At 49.9% G+C, this 16,755-nt stretch overlaps 1 protein-coding gene across 1 annotated transcript in view; it reads left to right on the forward strand.

Moving 5' to 3' along the window:
• The window catches only part of necab1 (N-terminal EF-hand calcium binding protein 1), a 163,984-nt gene that overhangs the window by 57,607 nt on the left and 89,622 nt on the right, over nucleotides 1-16,755 (forward strand). The window lies entirely within an intron of this gene.

Genomic DNA, 16,755 nt, shown 5'->3' on the forward strand with positions numbered 1-16,755 from the left:
GATACATACTGTGTCTGTTTTGGCAGGAGTGCACTAGACCAGATACATACTGTGCCTGTTTTGGCAGGAGTGCACTAGACCAGATACATACTGTGTCTGTTTTGGCAGGAGTGCACTAGACAGATACATACTGTGTCTGTTTTGGCAGGAGTGCACTAGAACAGATACATACTGTGTCTGTTTTGGCAGGAGTGCACTAGACCAGATACATACTGTGTCTGTTTTGGCAGGAGTGCACTAGAACAGATACATACTGTGCCTGTTTTGGCAGGAGTGCACTAGACCAGATACATACTGTGTCTGTTTTGGCAGGAGTGTACTAGACCAGATACATACTGTGTCTGTTTTGGCAGGAGTGCACTAGACCAGATACATACTGTGTCTGTTTTGGCAGGAGTGCACTAGACAGATACATACTGTGTCTGTTTTGGCAGGAGTGCACTAGACCAGATACATACTGTGTCTGTTTTGGCAGGAGTGCACTAGACCAGATACATACTGTGTCTGTTTTGGCAGGAGTGCACTAGAACAGATACATACTGTGCCTGTTTTGGCAGGAGTGCACTAGACCAGATACATACTGTGTCTGTTTTGGCAGGAGTGTACTAGAACAGATACATACTGTGTCTGTTTTGGCAGGAGTGCACTAGACCAGATACATACTGTGTCTGTTTTGGCAGGAGTGCACTAGACCAGATACATACTGTGTCTGTTTTGGCAGGAGTGTACTAGAACAGATACATACTGTGTCTGTTTTGGCAGGAGTGCACTAGACCAGATACATACTGTGTCTGTTTTGGCAGGAGTGCACTAGACAGATACATACTGTGTCTGTTTTGGCAGGAGTGCACTAGAGCAGATACATACTGTGTCTGTTTTGGCAGGAGTGCACTAGAACAGATACATACTGTGTCTGTTTTGGCAGGAGTGCACTAGACCAGATACATACTGTGTCTGTTTTGGCAGGAGTGCACTAGAACAGATACATACTGTGTCTGTTTTGGCAGGAGTGCACTAGACCAGATACATACTGTGTCTGTTTTGGCAGGAGTGTACTAGAACAGATACATACTGTGTCTGTTTTGGCAGGAGTGCACTAGAGCAGATACATACTGTGTCTGTTTTGGCAGGAGTGCACTAGAACAGATACATACTGTGTCTGTTTTGGCAGGAGTGCACTAGAACAGATACATACTGTGTCTGTTTTGGCAGGAGTGTACTAGACCAGATACATACTGTGTCTGTTTTGGCAGGAGTGCACTAGACCAGATACATACTGTGTCTGTTTTGGCTTTGACATTATGGGGGACTCTGTGTAGATATCCATTTTAGAATAATGCTGTAACGTAACAAACTGTTGAAAAGTTCAAGGGGTCTGAATACTTTCCAAATGCACACGTACATTCTCACATCATTCCCATTTAAACCAGTCAGTCCATCAAACCAGAATACACTAAAAACACAGAGGACATTGGTACATAAACTAACAACGACCGCTGTCCCAACTGCACTAGATAGATAAGTGCATATACCAATACGATGTACTTCTCATTTAGTAGTCCAACAGCACATGGAACGAATAAATGTTTAAACACGTTCTTCTTGGCTATGAGCATTCTGAAGAGGGAAGCTTCTAGAACTGAGGGTGTAGAGGGGGTGGTTGCCAACGACAGCCTGTACCTTCCTTTTGGTTGCCTTGTGGAACAGACTGCTCAAATGTGCTTGTGGTTGAGCAATTACTTTGCTGGCTGTGTTCACTATTCTGGTCAGTTTGCTTTTGCTCCTCACGCTCAGATTACCAGACTGTCATATTGATGCTCTCCACCAGCTCAGATTACCAGACTGTCATATTGATGCTCTCCACCAGCCCAGATTACCAGACTGTCATATTGATGCTCTCCACCAGCTCAGATTACCAGACTGTCATATTGATGCTCTCCACCAGCCCAGATTACCAGACTGTCATATTGATGCTCTCCACCAGCCCAGATTACCAGACTGTCATATTGATGCTCTCCACCAGCCCAGATTACCAGACTGTCATATTGATGCTCTCCACCAGCCCAGATTACCAGACTGTCATATTGATGCTCTCCACCAGCCCAGATTACCAGACTGTCATATTGATGCCCAGATTACCAGACCAGCCCAGAGATTACCAGACTGTCATATTGATGCTCTCCACCAGCCCAGATTACCAGACTGTCATATTGATGCTCTCCACCAGCCCAGATTACCAGACTGTCATATTGATGCTCTCCACCAGCCCAGATTACCAGACTGTCATATTGATGCTCTCCACCAGCCCAGATTACCAGACTGTCATATTGATGCTCTCCACCAGCCCAGATTACCAGACTGTCATATTGATGCTCTCCACCAGCTCAGATTACCAGACTGTCATAATGAACGTGAGGATCCTCTCCCCCAACTCAGATTACCAGACTGTCATATTCTACGTGAAGGTCCTCTCATCCAGCTCAGATTACCAGACTGTCATATTCTACGTGAAGGTCCTCTCATCCAGCCCAGATTACCAGACTGTCATAATGAACGTGAGGGTCCTCTCCACCAGCTCAGATTACCAGACTGTCATAATGAACGTGAGGGTCCTCTCCACCAGCTCAGATTACCAGACTGTCATAATGAACGTGAGGGTCCTCTCCACCAGCTCAGATTACCAGACTGTCATAATGAACGTGAGGGTCCTCTCCACCAGCTCAGATTACCAGACTGTCATATTAAACGTGAGGATCCTCTCCACCAAGCTGCTGTTCATTCTCCAGAACATCCTGGCTGACCCCAAACCCATTCAATTTCCTGATTTAAAACAGGCTGTGGTTTTCCTTTTTAAAAAATACAGTCTACATTTTCTGTAAATCTCCGCTTGTTCTCAAATTGTGTGCCTAGGTATTTAAAACACTCAACCACCTCTGTTGGTTGGTCGTTCAGAGAGAGTGGTTGGGACGTTGGTAAGGTGTTGCTTTGTCTCCACATTGATGTGGAGGGCCACTTGACCGGTTGTTGAAGGTTGTTGGTCTGTTTATAAATAGCTGTCCCCAGCTGACGTAGTATCTTTAATAAAGAGTCCCACCAGAGCCATGTCATCCACGTTAAAAAGACTCACATTGTTTCTTTGGATCTTCTTCTCATTGGTGAAGATAGAGAGCAACAACGGTGAAAGGACACATCCCTGGGGCCCCCCTGTGTTCAGGGTCATCAGAGAGGGGACACACCCCTGGGGCCCCCCTGTGTTCAGGGTCATCAGAGAGAGGACACACCCCTGGGGTGCCCCTGTGTTCAGGGTCATCAGAGAGAGGACACACCCCTGGGGTGCCCCTGTGTTCAGGGTCAGTTCATCAGAGAGGGCCCCCTGTGTTCAGGGTCAGCTCATCAGAGAGAGGACACATCCCTGGGGCCCGCCTGTGTTCAGGGTCAGTTTCATCAGAGAGGGGACACACCCCTGGGGCCCCCCTGTGCTCAGGGTCATCAGAGAGAGGACACACCCCTGGGGCGCCCCTGTGTTCAGGGTCATCAGAGAGAGGACACACCCCTGGGGCCCCCCTGTGTTCAGGGTCATCAGAGAGAGGACACACCCCTGGGGCCCCCCTGTGTTCAGGGTCAGTTCATCAGAGAGAGGACACACCCCAGGGGTGCCCCTGTGTTCAGGGTCAGTTCATCAGAGAGGGCCCACCTGTGTTCAGGGTCAGTTCATCAGAGAGGCCCCATTCATGAGGACCCTCTGTGTTCAGGGTCAGTTCATCAGAGAGGCCCCATTCATGAGGACCCTCTGTGTTCAGGTCAGTTCATCGGAGAGGGCCCTCTCCGATGAACTGACCCTGAACACAGAGGGCCCTCTCCGATGAACTGACCTGAACACAGAGGGCCCCATTCATGAGGACCCTCTGTGTTCAGGGTCAGTTCATCAGAGAGGGCCCATTCATGGGGGCCCTCTGTGTTCAGGTCAGTTCATCAGAGAGGGCCCATTCATGGGGGCCCTCTGTGTTCAGGGTCAGTTCATCAGAGAGGGCCCATTCATGGGGGCCCTCTGTGTTCAGGTCAGTTCATCAGAGAGGGCCCATTCATGGGGGCCCTCTGTGTTGAAGGGAACTAGCCACCATGTTCACCAAGGTCAGGGTAGCATCCTCAGTCCCCCAGCATGTTGCATGTGACTAGCCACCATGTTCACCAAGGTCAGGGTAGCATCCTCAGTCCCCCAGCATGTTGAAGGGGACTAGCCACCATGTTCACCAAGGTCAGGGTAGCATCCTCAGTCCCCCAGCATGTTGAAGGGGACTAGCCACCATGTTCTCCAAGGTCAGGGTAGCATCCTCAGTCCTCCAGCATGTTGAAGGGGACTAGCCACCATGTTCACCAAGGTCAGGGTAGCATCCTCAGTCCCCCAGCATGTTGAAGGGGACTAGCCACCATGTTCACCAAGGTCAGGGTAGCATCCTCAGTCCCCCAGCATGTTGAAGGGTACTAGCCACCGTGTTCTCCAAGGTCAGTGTAGCATCCTCAGTCCCCCAGCATGTTGAATGTGACTAGCCACCATGTTCTCCAAGGTCAGGGTATCATCCTCAGTCCCCCAGCATGTTGAAGGGGACTAGCCACCATGTTCACCAAGGTCAGGGTAGCATCCTCAGTCCCCCAGCATGTTGAAGGGGACTAGCCACCATGTTCACCAAGGTCAGGGTAGCATCCTCAGTCCCCCAGCATGTTGAAGGTGACTAGCCACCATGTTCACTAAGGTCAGGGTAGCATCCTCAGTCCTCCAGCATGTTGAAGATGACTAGCCACCATGTTCACCAAGGTCAGGGTAGCATCCTCAGTCCCCCAGCATGTTGAAGGGGACTAGCCACCATGTTCACCAAGGTCAGGGTAGCATCCTCAGTCCTCCAGCATGTTGAAGGGGACTAGCCACCATGTTCACCAAGGTCAGGGTAGCATCCTCAGTCCCCCAGCATGTTGAAGGGGACTAGCCACCATGTTCACCAAGGTCAGGGTAGCATCCTCAGTCCCCCAGCATGTTGAAGGTGACTAGCCACCATGTTCACTAAGGTCAGGGTAGCATCCTCAGTCCTCCAGCATGTTGAAGATGACTAGCCACCATGTTCACCAAGGTCAGGGTAGCATCCTCAGTCCTCCAGCATGTTGAAGGGGACTAGCCACCATGTTCACCAAGGTCAGGGTAGCATCCTCAGTCCTCCAGCATGTTGAAGATGACTAGCCACCATGTTCACCAAGGTCAGGGTAGCATCCTCAGTCCCCCAGCATGTTGAAGGGGACTAGCCACCATGTTCACCAAGGTCAGGGTAGCATCCTCAGTCCCCCAGCATGTTGAAGGGGACTAGCCACCATGTTCACCAAGGTCAGGGTAGCATCCTCAGTCCTCCAGCATGTTGAAGGGGACTAGCCACCATGTTCACCAAGGTCAGGGTAGCATCCTCAGTCCCCCAGCATGTTGAAGGGGACTAGCCACCATGTTCACCAAGGTCAGGGTAGCATCCTCAGTCCCCCAGCATGTTGAAGGGGACTAGCCACCATGTTCACCAAGGTCAGGGTAGCATCCTCAGTCCCCCAGCATGTTGAAGGGGACTAGCCACCATGTTCACCAAGGTCAGGGTAGCATCCTCAGTCCCCCAGCATGTTGAAGATGACTAGCCACCATGTTCACCAAGGTCAGGGTAGCATCCTCAGTCCCCCAGCATGTTGAAGGGGACTAGTCACCATGTTCACCAAGGTCAGGGTAGCATCCTCAGTCCTCCAGCATGTTGAAGGGGACTAGCCACCATGTTCACCAAGGTCAGGGTAGCATCCTCAGTCCCCCAGCATGTTGAAGGGGACTAGCCACCATGTTCACCAAGGTCAGGGTAGCATCCTCAGTCCTCCAGCATGTTGAAGGGGACTAGCCACCATGTTCACCAAGGTCAGGGTAGCATCCTCAGTCCCCCAGCATGTTGAAGGGGACTAGCCACCATGTTCACCAAGGTCAGGGTAGCATCCTCAGTCCTCCAGCATGTTGAAGGGGACTAGCCACCATGTTCACCAAGGTCAGGGTAGCATCCTCAGTCCCCCAGCATGTTGAAGGGGACTAGCCACCATGTTCACCAAGGTCAGGGTAGCATCCTCAGTCCTCCAGCATGTTGAAGGGGACTAGCCACCATGTTCACCAAGGTCAGGGTAGCATCCTCAGTCCCCCAGCATGTTGAAGGGGACTAGCCACCATGTTCACCAAGGTCAGGGTAGCATCCTCAGTCCTCCAGCATGTTGAAGGGGACTAGCCACCATGTTCACCAAGGTCAGGGTAGCATCCTCAGTCCCCCAGCATGTTTACATTTACATTTACATTTAAGTCATTTAGCAGACGCTCTTATCCAGAGCGACTTACAAATTGGTGCTTTCACCTTATGACATCCAGTGGAACAGCCACTTTACAATAGTGCATCTAGGTCTTTTAAGGGGGAGGGGGAGGGGGAGAAGGATTACTTTATCCTATCCTAGGTATTCCTTAAAGAGGTGGGGTTTCAGGTGTCTCCGGAAGGTGGTGATTGACTCCGCTGTCCTGGCGTCGTGAGGGAGTTTGTTCCACCATTGGGGGGCCAGAGCAGCGAACAGTTTTGACTGGGCTGAGCGGGAACTGTACTTCCTCAGTGGTAGGGAGGCGAGCAGGCCAGAGGTGGATGAACGCAGTGCCCTTGTTTGGGTGTAGGGCCTGATCAGAGCCTGGAGGTACTGAGGTGCCGTTCCCCTCACAGCTCCGTAGGCAAGCACCATGGTCTTGTAGCGGATGCGAGCTTCAACTGGAAGCCAGTGGAGAGAGCGGAGGAGCGGGGTGACGTGAGAGAACTTGGGAAGGTTGAACACCAGACGGGCTGCGGCGTTCTGGATGAGTTGTAGGGGTTTAATGGCACAGGCAGGGAGCCCAGCCAACAGCGAGTTGCAGTAATCCAGACGGGAGATGACAAGTGCCTGGATTAGGACCTGCGCCGCTTCCTGTGTGAGGCAGGGTCGTACTCTGCGGATGTTGTAGAGCATGAACCTACAGGAACGGGCCACCGCCTTGATGTTATTTGAGAACGACAGGGTGTTGTCCAGGATCACGCCAAGGTTCTTAGCGCTCTGGGACGAGGACACAATGGAGTTGTCAACCGTGATGGCGAGATCATGGAACGGGCAGTCCTTCCCCGGGAGGAAGAGCAGCTCCGTCTTGCCGAGGTTCAGCTTGAGGTGATGATCCGTCATCCACACTGATATGTCTGCCAGACATGCAGAGATGCGATTCGCCACCTGGTCGTCAGAAGGGGAAAGGAGAAGATTAATTGTGTGTCGTCTGCATAGCAATGATAGGAGAGACCATGTGAGGTTATGACAGAGCCAAGTGACTTGGTGTATAGCGAGAATAGGAGAGGGCCTAGAACAGAGCCCTGGGGGACACCAGTGGTGAGAGCACGTGGTGAGGAGACGGATTCTCGCCACGCCACCTGGTAGGAGCGACCTGTCAGGTAGGACGCAATCCAAGCGTGGGCCACGCCGGAGATGCCCAACTCGGAGAGGGTGGAGAGGAGGATCTGATGGTTCACAGTATCGAAGGCAGCCGATAGGTCTAGAAGGATGAGAGCAGAGGAGAGAGAGTTAGCTTTAGCAGTGCGGAGCGCCTCCGTGATACAGAGAAGAGCAGTCTCAGTTGAATGACTAGTCTTGAAACCTGACTGATTTGGATGAAGAAGGTCATTCTGAGAGAGATAGCGGGAGAGCTGGCCAAGGACGGCACGTTCAAGAGTTTTGGAGAGAAAAGAAAGAAGGGATACTGGTCTGTAGTTGTTGACATCGGAGGGATCGAGTGTAGGTTTTTTCAGAAGGGGTGCAACTCTCGCTCTCTTGAAGACAGGAGGGACGTAGCCAGCGGTCAGGGATGAGTTGATGAGCGAGGTGAGGTAAGGGAGAAGGTCACCGGAGATGGTCTGGAGAAGAGAGGAGGGGATAGGGTCAAGCGGGCAGGTTGTTGGGCGGCCGGCCGTCACAAGACGCGAGATGTCATCTGGAGAGAGAGGGGAGAAAGAGGTCAGAGCACAGGGTAGGGCAGTGTGAGCAGAACCAGCGGTGTCGTTTGACTTAGCAAACGAGGATCGGATGTCGTCGACCTTCTTTTCAAAATGGTTGACGAAGTCATCTGCAGAGAGGGAGGAGGGGGAGGGGGAGGAGGATTCAAGAGGGAGGAGAAGGTGGCAAAGAGCTTCCTAGGGTTAGAGGCAGATGCTTGGAATTTAGAGTGGTAGAAAGTGGCTTTAGCAGCAGAGACAGAGGAGGAAAATGTAGAGAGGAGGGAGTGAAAGGATGCCAGGTCCGCAGGGAGGCGAGTTTTCCTCCATTTCCGCTCGGCTGCCCGGAGCCCTGTTCTGTGAGCTCGCAATGAGTCGTCGAGCCACGGAGCGGGAGGGGAGGACCGAGCCGGCCTGGAGGATAGGGGACATAGAGAGTCAAAGGATGCAGAAAGGGAGGAGAGGAGGGTTGAGGAGGCAGAATCAGGAGATAGGTTGGAGAAGGTTTGAGCAGAGGGAAGAGATGATAGGATGGAAGAGGAGAGAGTAGCGGGGGAGAGAGAGCGAAGGTTGCGCGATACCATCCGAGTAGGGGCAGTGTGGGAAGTGTTGGATGAGAGCGAGAGGGAAAAGGATACAAGGTAGTGGTCGGAGACTTGGAGGGGAGTTGCAATGAGGTTAGTGGAGGAACAGCATCTAGTAAAGATGAGGTCGAGCGTATTGCCTGCCTTGTGAGTAGGGGGGGAAGGTGAGAGGGTGAGGTCAAAAGAGGAGAGGAGTGGAAAGAAGGAGGCAGAGAGGAATGAGTCAAAGGTAGACGTGGGGAGGTTAAAGTCGCCCAGAACTGTGAGAGGTGAGCCGTCCTCAGGAAAGGAGCTTATCAAGGCATCAAGCTCATTGATGAACTCTCCGAGGGAACCTGGAGGGCGATAAATGATAAGGATGTTAAGCTTGAAAGGGCTAGTAACTGTGACAGCATGGAATTCAAAGGAGGCGATAGACAGATGGGTAAGGGGAGAAAGAGAGAATGACCACTTGGGAGAGATGAGGATCCCGGTGCCACCACCCCGCTGACCAGAAGCTCTCGGGTGTGCGAGAGCACGTGGGCGGACGAAGAGAGAGCAGTAGGAGTAGCGGTGTTGTCTGTGGTGATCCATGTTTCCTTCAGAGCCAAGAAGTCGAGGGACTGGAGGGAGGCATAGGCTGAGATGAACTCTGCCTTGTTGGCCGCAGATCGGCAGTTCCAGAGGCTACCGGAGACCTGGAACTCCACGTGGGTCGTGCGCGCTGGGACCACCAGATTAGGTGGCCGCGGCCATGCGGTGTGGAGCGTTTGTATGGTCTGTGCAGAGAGGAGAGAACAGGGATAGACAGACACATAGTTGACAGGCTAGAGAAGAGGCTACGCTAATGCAGAGGAGATTGGAATGACAAGTGGACTACACGTCTCGAATGTTCAGAAAGTTAAGCTTACGTAGCAAGAATCTAATTGACTAAAATGATTAAAATGATACAGTACTGCTGGGGTAGGCTAGCTGCGTTGTTGACACTACCCTAATCAAGTCGTACCGTTGAGTGTGAAGTTTCTACAATGCTTGCTTTTGGGAGCTAGCTGGCTAGCTAGCAGTGTTGGTTACGTTACGTTGCGTTAGGAGAACGACAATAGCTGGCTAGCTAACCTAGAAAATCGCTCTAGACTACACAATTATCTTTGAAACAAAGACGGCTATGTAGCTAGCTATGTAGCTAGCTACGATCAAACAAATCACACCGTTGGGACTGTAATGAAATGAAATGAAAATGTGATACTACCTGTGGAGCGAAGCGGAATGCGACCGGAATGCGAAAGTTCTATTCAGTAGGCGTTAGCTGGCTATTGGCTAGCTAGGAGTGTCTCCTACGTTAAGGACGACAAAATAGCTGGCTAGCTAACCTCGGTGAATTAAGATAATCACTCTAAGACTACACACTCTAAACTACACAATTATCTTGGATACGAAGACAGCAAAGACAACTATGTAGCTAGCTAATACTACACTAATCAAGTCGTTCAGTTGAGTGTGATAGTTACTACAGTGCTACGGTAGCCGGTGAACGTATGCTAGCTGGCTAGCTGCTAGGCAGATAGGAGGACGACGAAATACGATAATAACGCAATTATCACTCTAAGACTCCATACTCTAAGCTACACAATTATCTTGGATACGAAGACAGCAAAGACAACTATGTAGCTAGCTAATACTACACTAATCAAGTCGTTCAGTTGAGTGTGATAGTTACTACAGTGCTACGGTAGCCGGTGAACGTATGCTAGCTGGCTAGCTGCTAGGCAGATAGGAGGACGACGAAATACGATAATAACGCAATTATCACTCTAAGACTCCATACTCTAAGCTACACAATTATCTTGGATACGAAGACAGCAAAGACAACTATGTAGCTAGCTAACACTACACTAATCAAGTCGTTCAGTTGAGTGTGATAGTTACTACAGTGCTACGGTAGACGGTGAACGTGTTGGGCAGATAGGAGACGACGAAATACGATAATTACGCAATTATCTTTGATACAACGACGACTATGTAGCTAGCTAAGAAGAAATTGCTAAGATTAGACAAATCAGACCGTTGTACTATAATGAAATGAAATGAAATGTAATGAAAAAGTTATACAACCTGCAGACCGAAGCGCGGATGCGACCGGCTCTGGTAAAGCCACAAACGGAGCGAGCAAATTAATTACATTTGTGAATTACAGCTTTTTCACACTGACCCACTTCTCTGCTGTTTGAGTTCAAATCTGTCAGTTTACCAAGGTAGTTTGTTTTCCATGCTCTCTCTTTTCCTCCTTCTGTACACTGTCTGGTCTCTCTAGTCTCTGAGGCTCTTTCTTTTGTTCTTTCTACTGCTGAAGGGGACTAGCCACCATGTTCACCAAGGTCAGGGTAGCATCCTCAGTCCCCCAGCATGTTGAAGGGGACTAGCCACCATGTTCACCAAGGTCAGGGTAGCATCCTCAGTCCCCCAGCATGTTGAAGGGGACTAGCCACCATGTTCACCAAGGTCAGGGTAGCATCCTCAGTCCCCCAGCATGTTGAACGGGACTAGCCACCATGTTCACCAAGGTCAGGGTAGCATCCTCAGTCCCCCAGCATGTTGAAGGGGACTAGCCACCATGTTCACCAAGGTCAGGGTAGCATCCTCAGTCCCCCAGCATGTTGAAGGGGACTAGCCACCATGTTCACCAAGGTCAGGGTAGCATCCTCAGTCCCCCAGCATGTTGAAGGGGACTAGCCACCATGTTCACCAAGGTCAGGGTAGCATCCTCAGTCCTCCAGCATGTTGAAGGGGACTAGCCACCATGTTCACCAAGGTCAGGGTAGCATCCTCAGTCCCCCAGCATGTTGAAGGGGACTAGCCACCATGTTCACCAAGGTCAGGGTAGCATCCTCAGTCCCCCAGCATGTTGAAGGGGCGTGAGGGCCACAAGTCGAATGTCATTTGGTGATTTGGCCCCTGACTTCTTAGGCACCGGTACGATGGTCGACGCCTTCCAGGGGTCTGTCCAGGTGCTCAGCAGGAAGTTAAAACGGTCGTGAGAAGACGCCCTTGAGCTGGTCGGCCCCGTAGTCCGTCTGGAGCTTTGCGTGGGTTAATATTTGACAAGCATGAGGCCATTTTGTTCTCTGTTATCTGGACAGGAGAGGATTTGAGGGGATGCTGTCACATATTCGTTTTCCATTCGTCTTTCAAATCGGCGGTGTCAAATTACAGTTCATGTTGTTTCCAGAGGATGAACAGTCTGAATTGTTATTGTTCTCTTTTCCTTTCTCCTCCCATCATTGCATTAAGCCCCTCCCATGCTTGTCTTGGATTGGCTGGACAGAACCTCTGCTTTCCATATTTTTTGTTGGGAAACACACTCAGTATCCTCCCAGATCTGGAAGTATGATGTAATGCTGTCTGTCAACTAGTGGGGATCCGTTCACCAATCAAAGTACACCTCCCCGGGCTGTGACCTCACCTCCCCGGGCTGTGATCTCACCTCCCTGGGCTGTGATCTCCCCGGGCTGTGACCTCACCTCCCCGGGCTGTGACCTCACCTCCCCGGGCTGTGACCTCACCTCCCCGGGCTGTGACGTCAAAGCAGTCCTTGTGCTCCTCCCTACTCTCCTCTATCCCATACCTGAATGGATTTCTCTACACACTTTCACGTTTCACCTACTGCCTGTATCTCAGTAGGAGATGGATAACGTTATGGTCTGATTTCACGGTGGGGTACTCTGCAGACTGCCTTGTATCCTCTACGTTGCCATGACGCTGGTCCAGGATGCGAGTTGAGCGAGTTGGACAGGTGACGTACTGTTTCAGTGTGGGGAGAGCGTATTAAAATCCCCAAGCACAAATACTCTCTGGTCAGTTGATCGTGAAAGGGATTGAACCCGTCTGTAATCCTGTTAGCTGCTTCCTTATTGGTCCAGGCACATGGACCAGAATAATGGATCCAGATAGACTGGCCTGAATGATACAAAGAGAATCTCACAGTCTCTGGTGCACACTTGTTCAATCACAGGACACTGCTTGGCCCAAGTATTATCTACAAAGATACATAGCCCCGCATTTTGTTCTACTGTATTCTATTCTACTGTATTCTGTTCTACTGTATTCTATTCTACTGTATTCTGTTCTACTGTATTCTGTTCTACTGTATTCTGTTCTACTGTATTCTATTCTACTGTATTCTGTTCTACTGTATTCTGTTCTACTGTATTCTATTCTACTGTATTCTATTCTACTGTATTCTGTTCTACTGTATTCTATTCTACTGTATTCTATTCTACTGTATTCTGTTCTACTGTATTCTGTTCTACTGTATTCTATTCTACTGTATTCTATTCTACTGTATTCTGTTCTATGTGCCTTAGTCTATGCTGCTCGTCCTAATATTAATATATCCTTAATTCCATTTCTTTACTTTAGATTTGTGTGTATTGTTGTGAAATGGTTAGATATTACTGCACTGTCGGAGCTAGAAACACAATCATTTCACTACACCCGCAATAACATCTGCTAAACACGTTTATGTGACCAATAAAATGTGATTTGATTTGATCAGGCAAGGCAATGCTGTTTCGGAGAGTGTGAGCTTTATCTGGGCAGGAGAGCAGGAACTCGGGGGAGTAGGTAATCGTGATTAACTCACTGAATCCATACAACCTCCGGTAGTGATTGTAAACTTTTCCGCATATTACAGCGATTGGGATTAAGGTCGTCACACATTTGTATTTATTATGGATCACCATTAGTTCCTGTCAAGGCAGCAGCTACTCTTCCTGGGGTTTATTATGGATAACCATTAGTTCCTGCCGAGGCAGCAGCTACTCTTCCTGGGGTTTATTATGGATCACCATTAGTTCCTGCCAAGGCAGCAGCTCCTCTTCCTGGGGTTTATTATGGATCCCCATTAGTTCCTGCCAAGGCAGCAGCTACTCTTCCTGGGGTTTATTATGGATCCCCATTAGTTCCTGCCGAGGCAGCAGCTACTCTTCCTGGGGTTTATTATGGATCACCATTAGTTCCTGCCAAGGCAGCAGCTACTCTTCCTGGGGTTTATTATGGATCCCCATTAGTTCCTGCCAAGGCATCAGCTACTCTTCCTGGGGTTTATTATGGATCCCCATTAGTTCCTTCCAAGGCAGCAGCTACTCTTCCTGGGGTTTATTATGGATCCCCATTAGTTCCTGTCAAGGCAGCAGCTACTCTTCCTGGGGTTTATTATGGATCCCCATTAGTTCCTGCCAAGGCATCAGCTACTCTTCCTGGGGTTTATTATGGATCCCCATTAGTTCCTGTCAAGGCAGCAGCTACTCTTCCTGGGGTTTATTATGGATCCCCATTAGTTCCTGCCGAGGCAGCAGCTACTCTTCCTGGGGTTTATTATGGATCTCCATTAGTTCCTGTCAAGGCAGCAGCTACTCTTCCTGGGGTTTATTATGGATCACCATTAGTTCCTGCCAAGGCAGCAGCTACTCTTCCTGGGGTTTATTATGGATCTCCATTAGTTCCTGTCAAGGCAGCAGCTACTCTTCCTGGGGTTTATTATGGATCCCCATTAGTTCCTGCCGAGGCAGCAGCTACTCTTCCTGGGGTTTATTATGGATCTCCATTAGTTCCTGCCAAGGCAGCAGCTACTCTTCCTGGGGTTTATTGTGGATCCCCATTAGTTCCTGCCAAGGCAGCAGCTACTCTTCCTGGGGTTTATTATGGATCCCCATTAGTTCCTGCCGAGACAGCAGCTACTCTTCCTGGGGTTTATTATGGATCTCCATTAGTTCCTGCCAAGGCAGCAGCTACTCTTCCTGGGGTTTATTGTGGATCCCCATTAGTTCCTGCCAAGGCATCAGCTACTCTTCCTGGGGTTTATTATGGATCCCCATTAGTTCCTGCCAAGGCAGCAGCTACTCTCCCTGGGGTTTATTATGGATCCCCATTAGTTCTTGCCAAGGCAGCAGCTACTCTTCATGGGGTTTATTATGGATCCCCATTAGTTCCTGCCAAGGCAGCAGCTACTCTTCCTGGGGTTTATTATGGATCTCCATTAGTTCCTGCCAAGGCAGCAGCTACTCTTCCTGGGGTTTATTGTGGATCCCCATTAGTTCCTGCCAAGGCATCAGCTACTCTTCCTGGGGTTTATTATGGATCCCCATTAGTTCCTGCCAAGGCAGCAGCTACTCTTCCTGGGGTTTATTATGGATCCCCATTAGTTCCTGTCAAGGCAGCAGCTACTCTTCCTGGGGTTTATTATGGATCCCCATTAGTTCCTGCCAAGGCAGCAGCTACTCTTCCTGGGGTTTATTATGGATCCCCATTAGTTCCTGCCAAGGCATCAGCTACTCTTCCTGGGGTTTATTATGGATCCCCATTAGTTCCTGCCAAGGCAGCAGCTACTCTTCCTGGGGTTTATTATGGATCCCCATTAGTTCTTGCCAAGGCAGCAGCTACTCTTCCTGGGGTTTATTATGGATCCCCATTAGTTCTTGCCAAGGCAGCAGCTACTCTTCATGGGGTTTATTATGGATCCCCATTAGTTCCTGCCAAGGCAGCAGCTACTCTTCCTGGGGTTTATTATGGATCCCCATTAGTTCTTGCCAAGGCAGCAGCTACTCTTCCTGGGGTTTATTATGGATCCCCATTAGTTCCTTCCAAGGCAGCAGCTACTCTTCCTGGGGTTTATTATGGATCCCCATTAGTTCCTGCCAAGGCAGCAGCTACTCTTCCTGGGGTTTATTATGGATCCCCATTAGTTCCTGCCAAGGCAGCAGCTACTCTTCCTGGGGTTTATTGTGGATCCCCATTAGTTCCTGCCAAGGCATCAGCTACTCTTCCTGGGGTTTATTATGGATCCCCATTAGTTCCTGCCAAGGCAGCAGCTACTCTTCCTGGGGTTTATTATGGATCCCCATTAGTTCTTGCCAAGGCAGCAGCTACTCTTCCTGGGGTTTATTATGGATCCCCATTAGTTCCTGCCAAGGCAGCAGCTACTCTTCCTGGGGTTTATTATGGATCCCCATTAGTTCCTGCCAAGGCAGCAGCTACTCTTCCTGGGGTTTATTGTGGATCCCCATTAGTTCCTGCCAAGGCATCAGCTACTCTTCCTGGGGTTTATTATGGATCCCCATTAGTTCCTGCCAAGGCAGCAGCTACTCTTCCTGGGGTTTATTATGGATCCCCATTAGTTCTTGCCAAGGCAGCAGCTACTCTTCCTGGGGTTTATTATGGATCCCCATTAGTTCTTGCCAAGGCAGCAGCTACTCTTCATGGGGTTTATTCTTCCTGGGGTTTATTATGGATCCCCATTAGTTCCTGCCAAGGCAGCAGCTACTCTTCCTGGGGTTTATTATGGATCCCCATTAGTTCCTGCCAAGGCAGCAGCTACTCTTCCTGGGGTTTATTATGGATCCCCATTAGTTCTTGCCAAGGCAGCAGCTACTCTTCCTGGGGTTTATTATGGATCCCCATTAGTTCCTTCCAAGGCAGCAGCTACTCTTCCTGGGGTTTATTATGGATCCCCATTAGTTCCTGCCAAGGCAGCAGCTACTCTTCCTGGGGTTTATTGTGGATCCCCATTAGTTCCTGCCAAGGCATCAGCTACTCTTCCTGGGGTTTATTATGGATCCCCATTAGTTCCTGCCAAGGCAGCAGCTACTCTTCCTGGGGTTTATTATGGATCCCCATTAGTTCTTGGCAAGGCAGCAGCTACTCTTCCTGGGGTTTATTATGGATCCCCATTAGTTCTTGCCAAGGCAGCAGCTACTCTTCATGGGGTTTATTCTTCCTGGGGTTTATTATGGATCCCCATTAGTTCCTGCCAAGGCAGCAGCTACTCTTCCTGGGGTTTATTATGGATCCCCATTAGTTCCTGCCAAGGCAGCAGCTACTCTTCCTGGGGTTTATTATGGATCCCCATTAGTTCTTGCCAAGGCAGCAGCTACTCTTCCTGGGGTTTATTATGGATCCCCATTAGTTCCTTCCAAGGCAGCAGCTACTCTTCCTGGGGTTTATTATGGATCCCCATTAGTTCCTGCCAAGGCAGCAGCTACTCTTCCTGGGGTTTATTATGGATCCCCATTAGTTCTTGCCAAGGCAGCAGCTACTCTTCCTGGGGTTTATTATGGATCCCCATTAGTTCCTGCCAAGGCAGCAGCTACTCTTCC

The sequence above is a fragment of the Oncorhynchus nerka genome, linkage group LG4 (assembly GCF_034236695.1).
Source record: "Oncorhynchus nerka isolate Pitt River linkage group LG4, Oner_Uvic_2.0, whole genome shotgun sequence".
In the NCBI taxonomy this organism is placed as follows: domain Eukaryota; kingdom Metazoa; phylum Chordata; class Actinopteri; order Salmoniformes; family Salmonidae; genus Oncorhynchus; species Oncorhynchus nerka.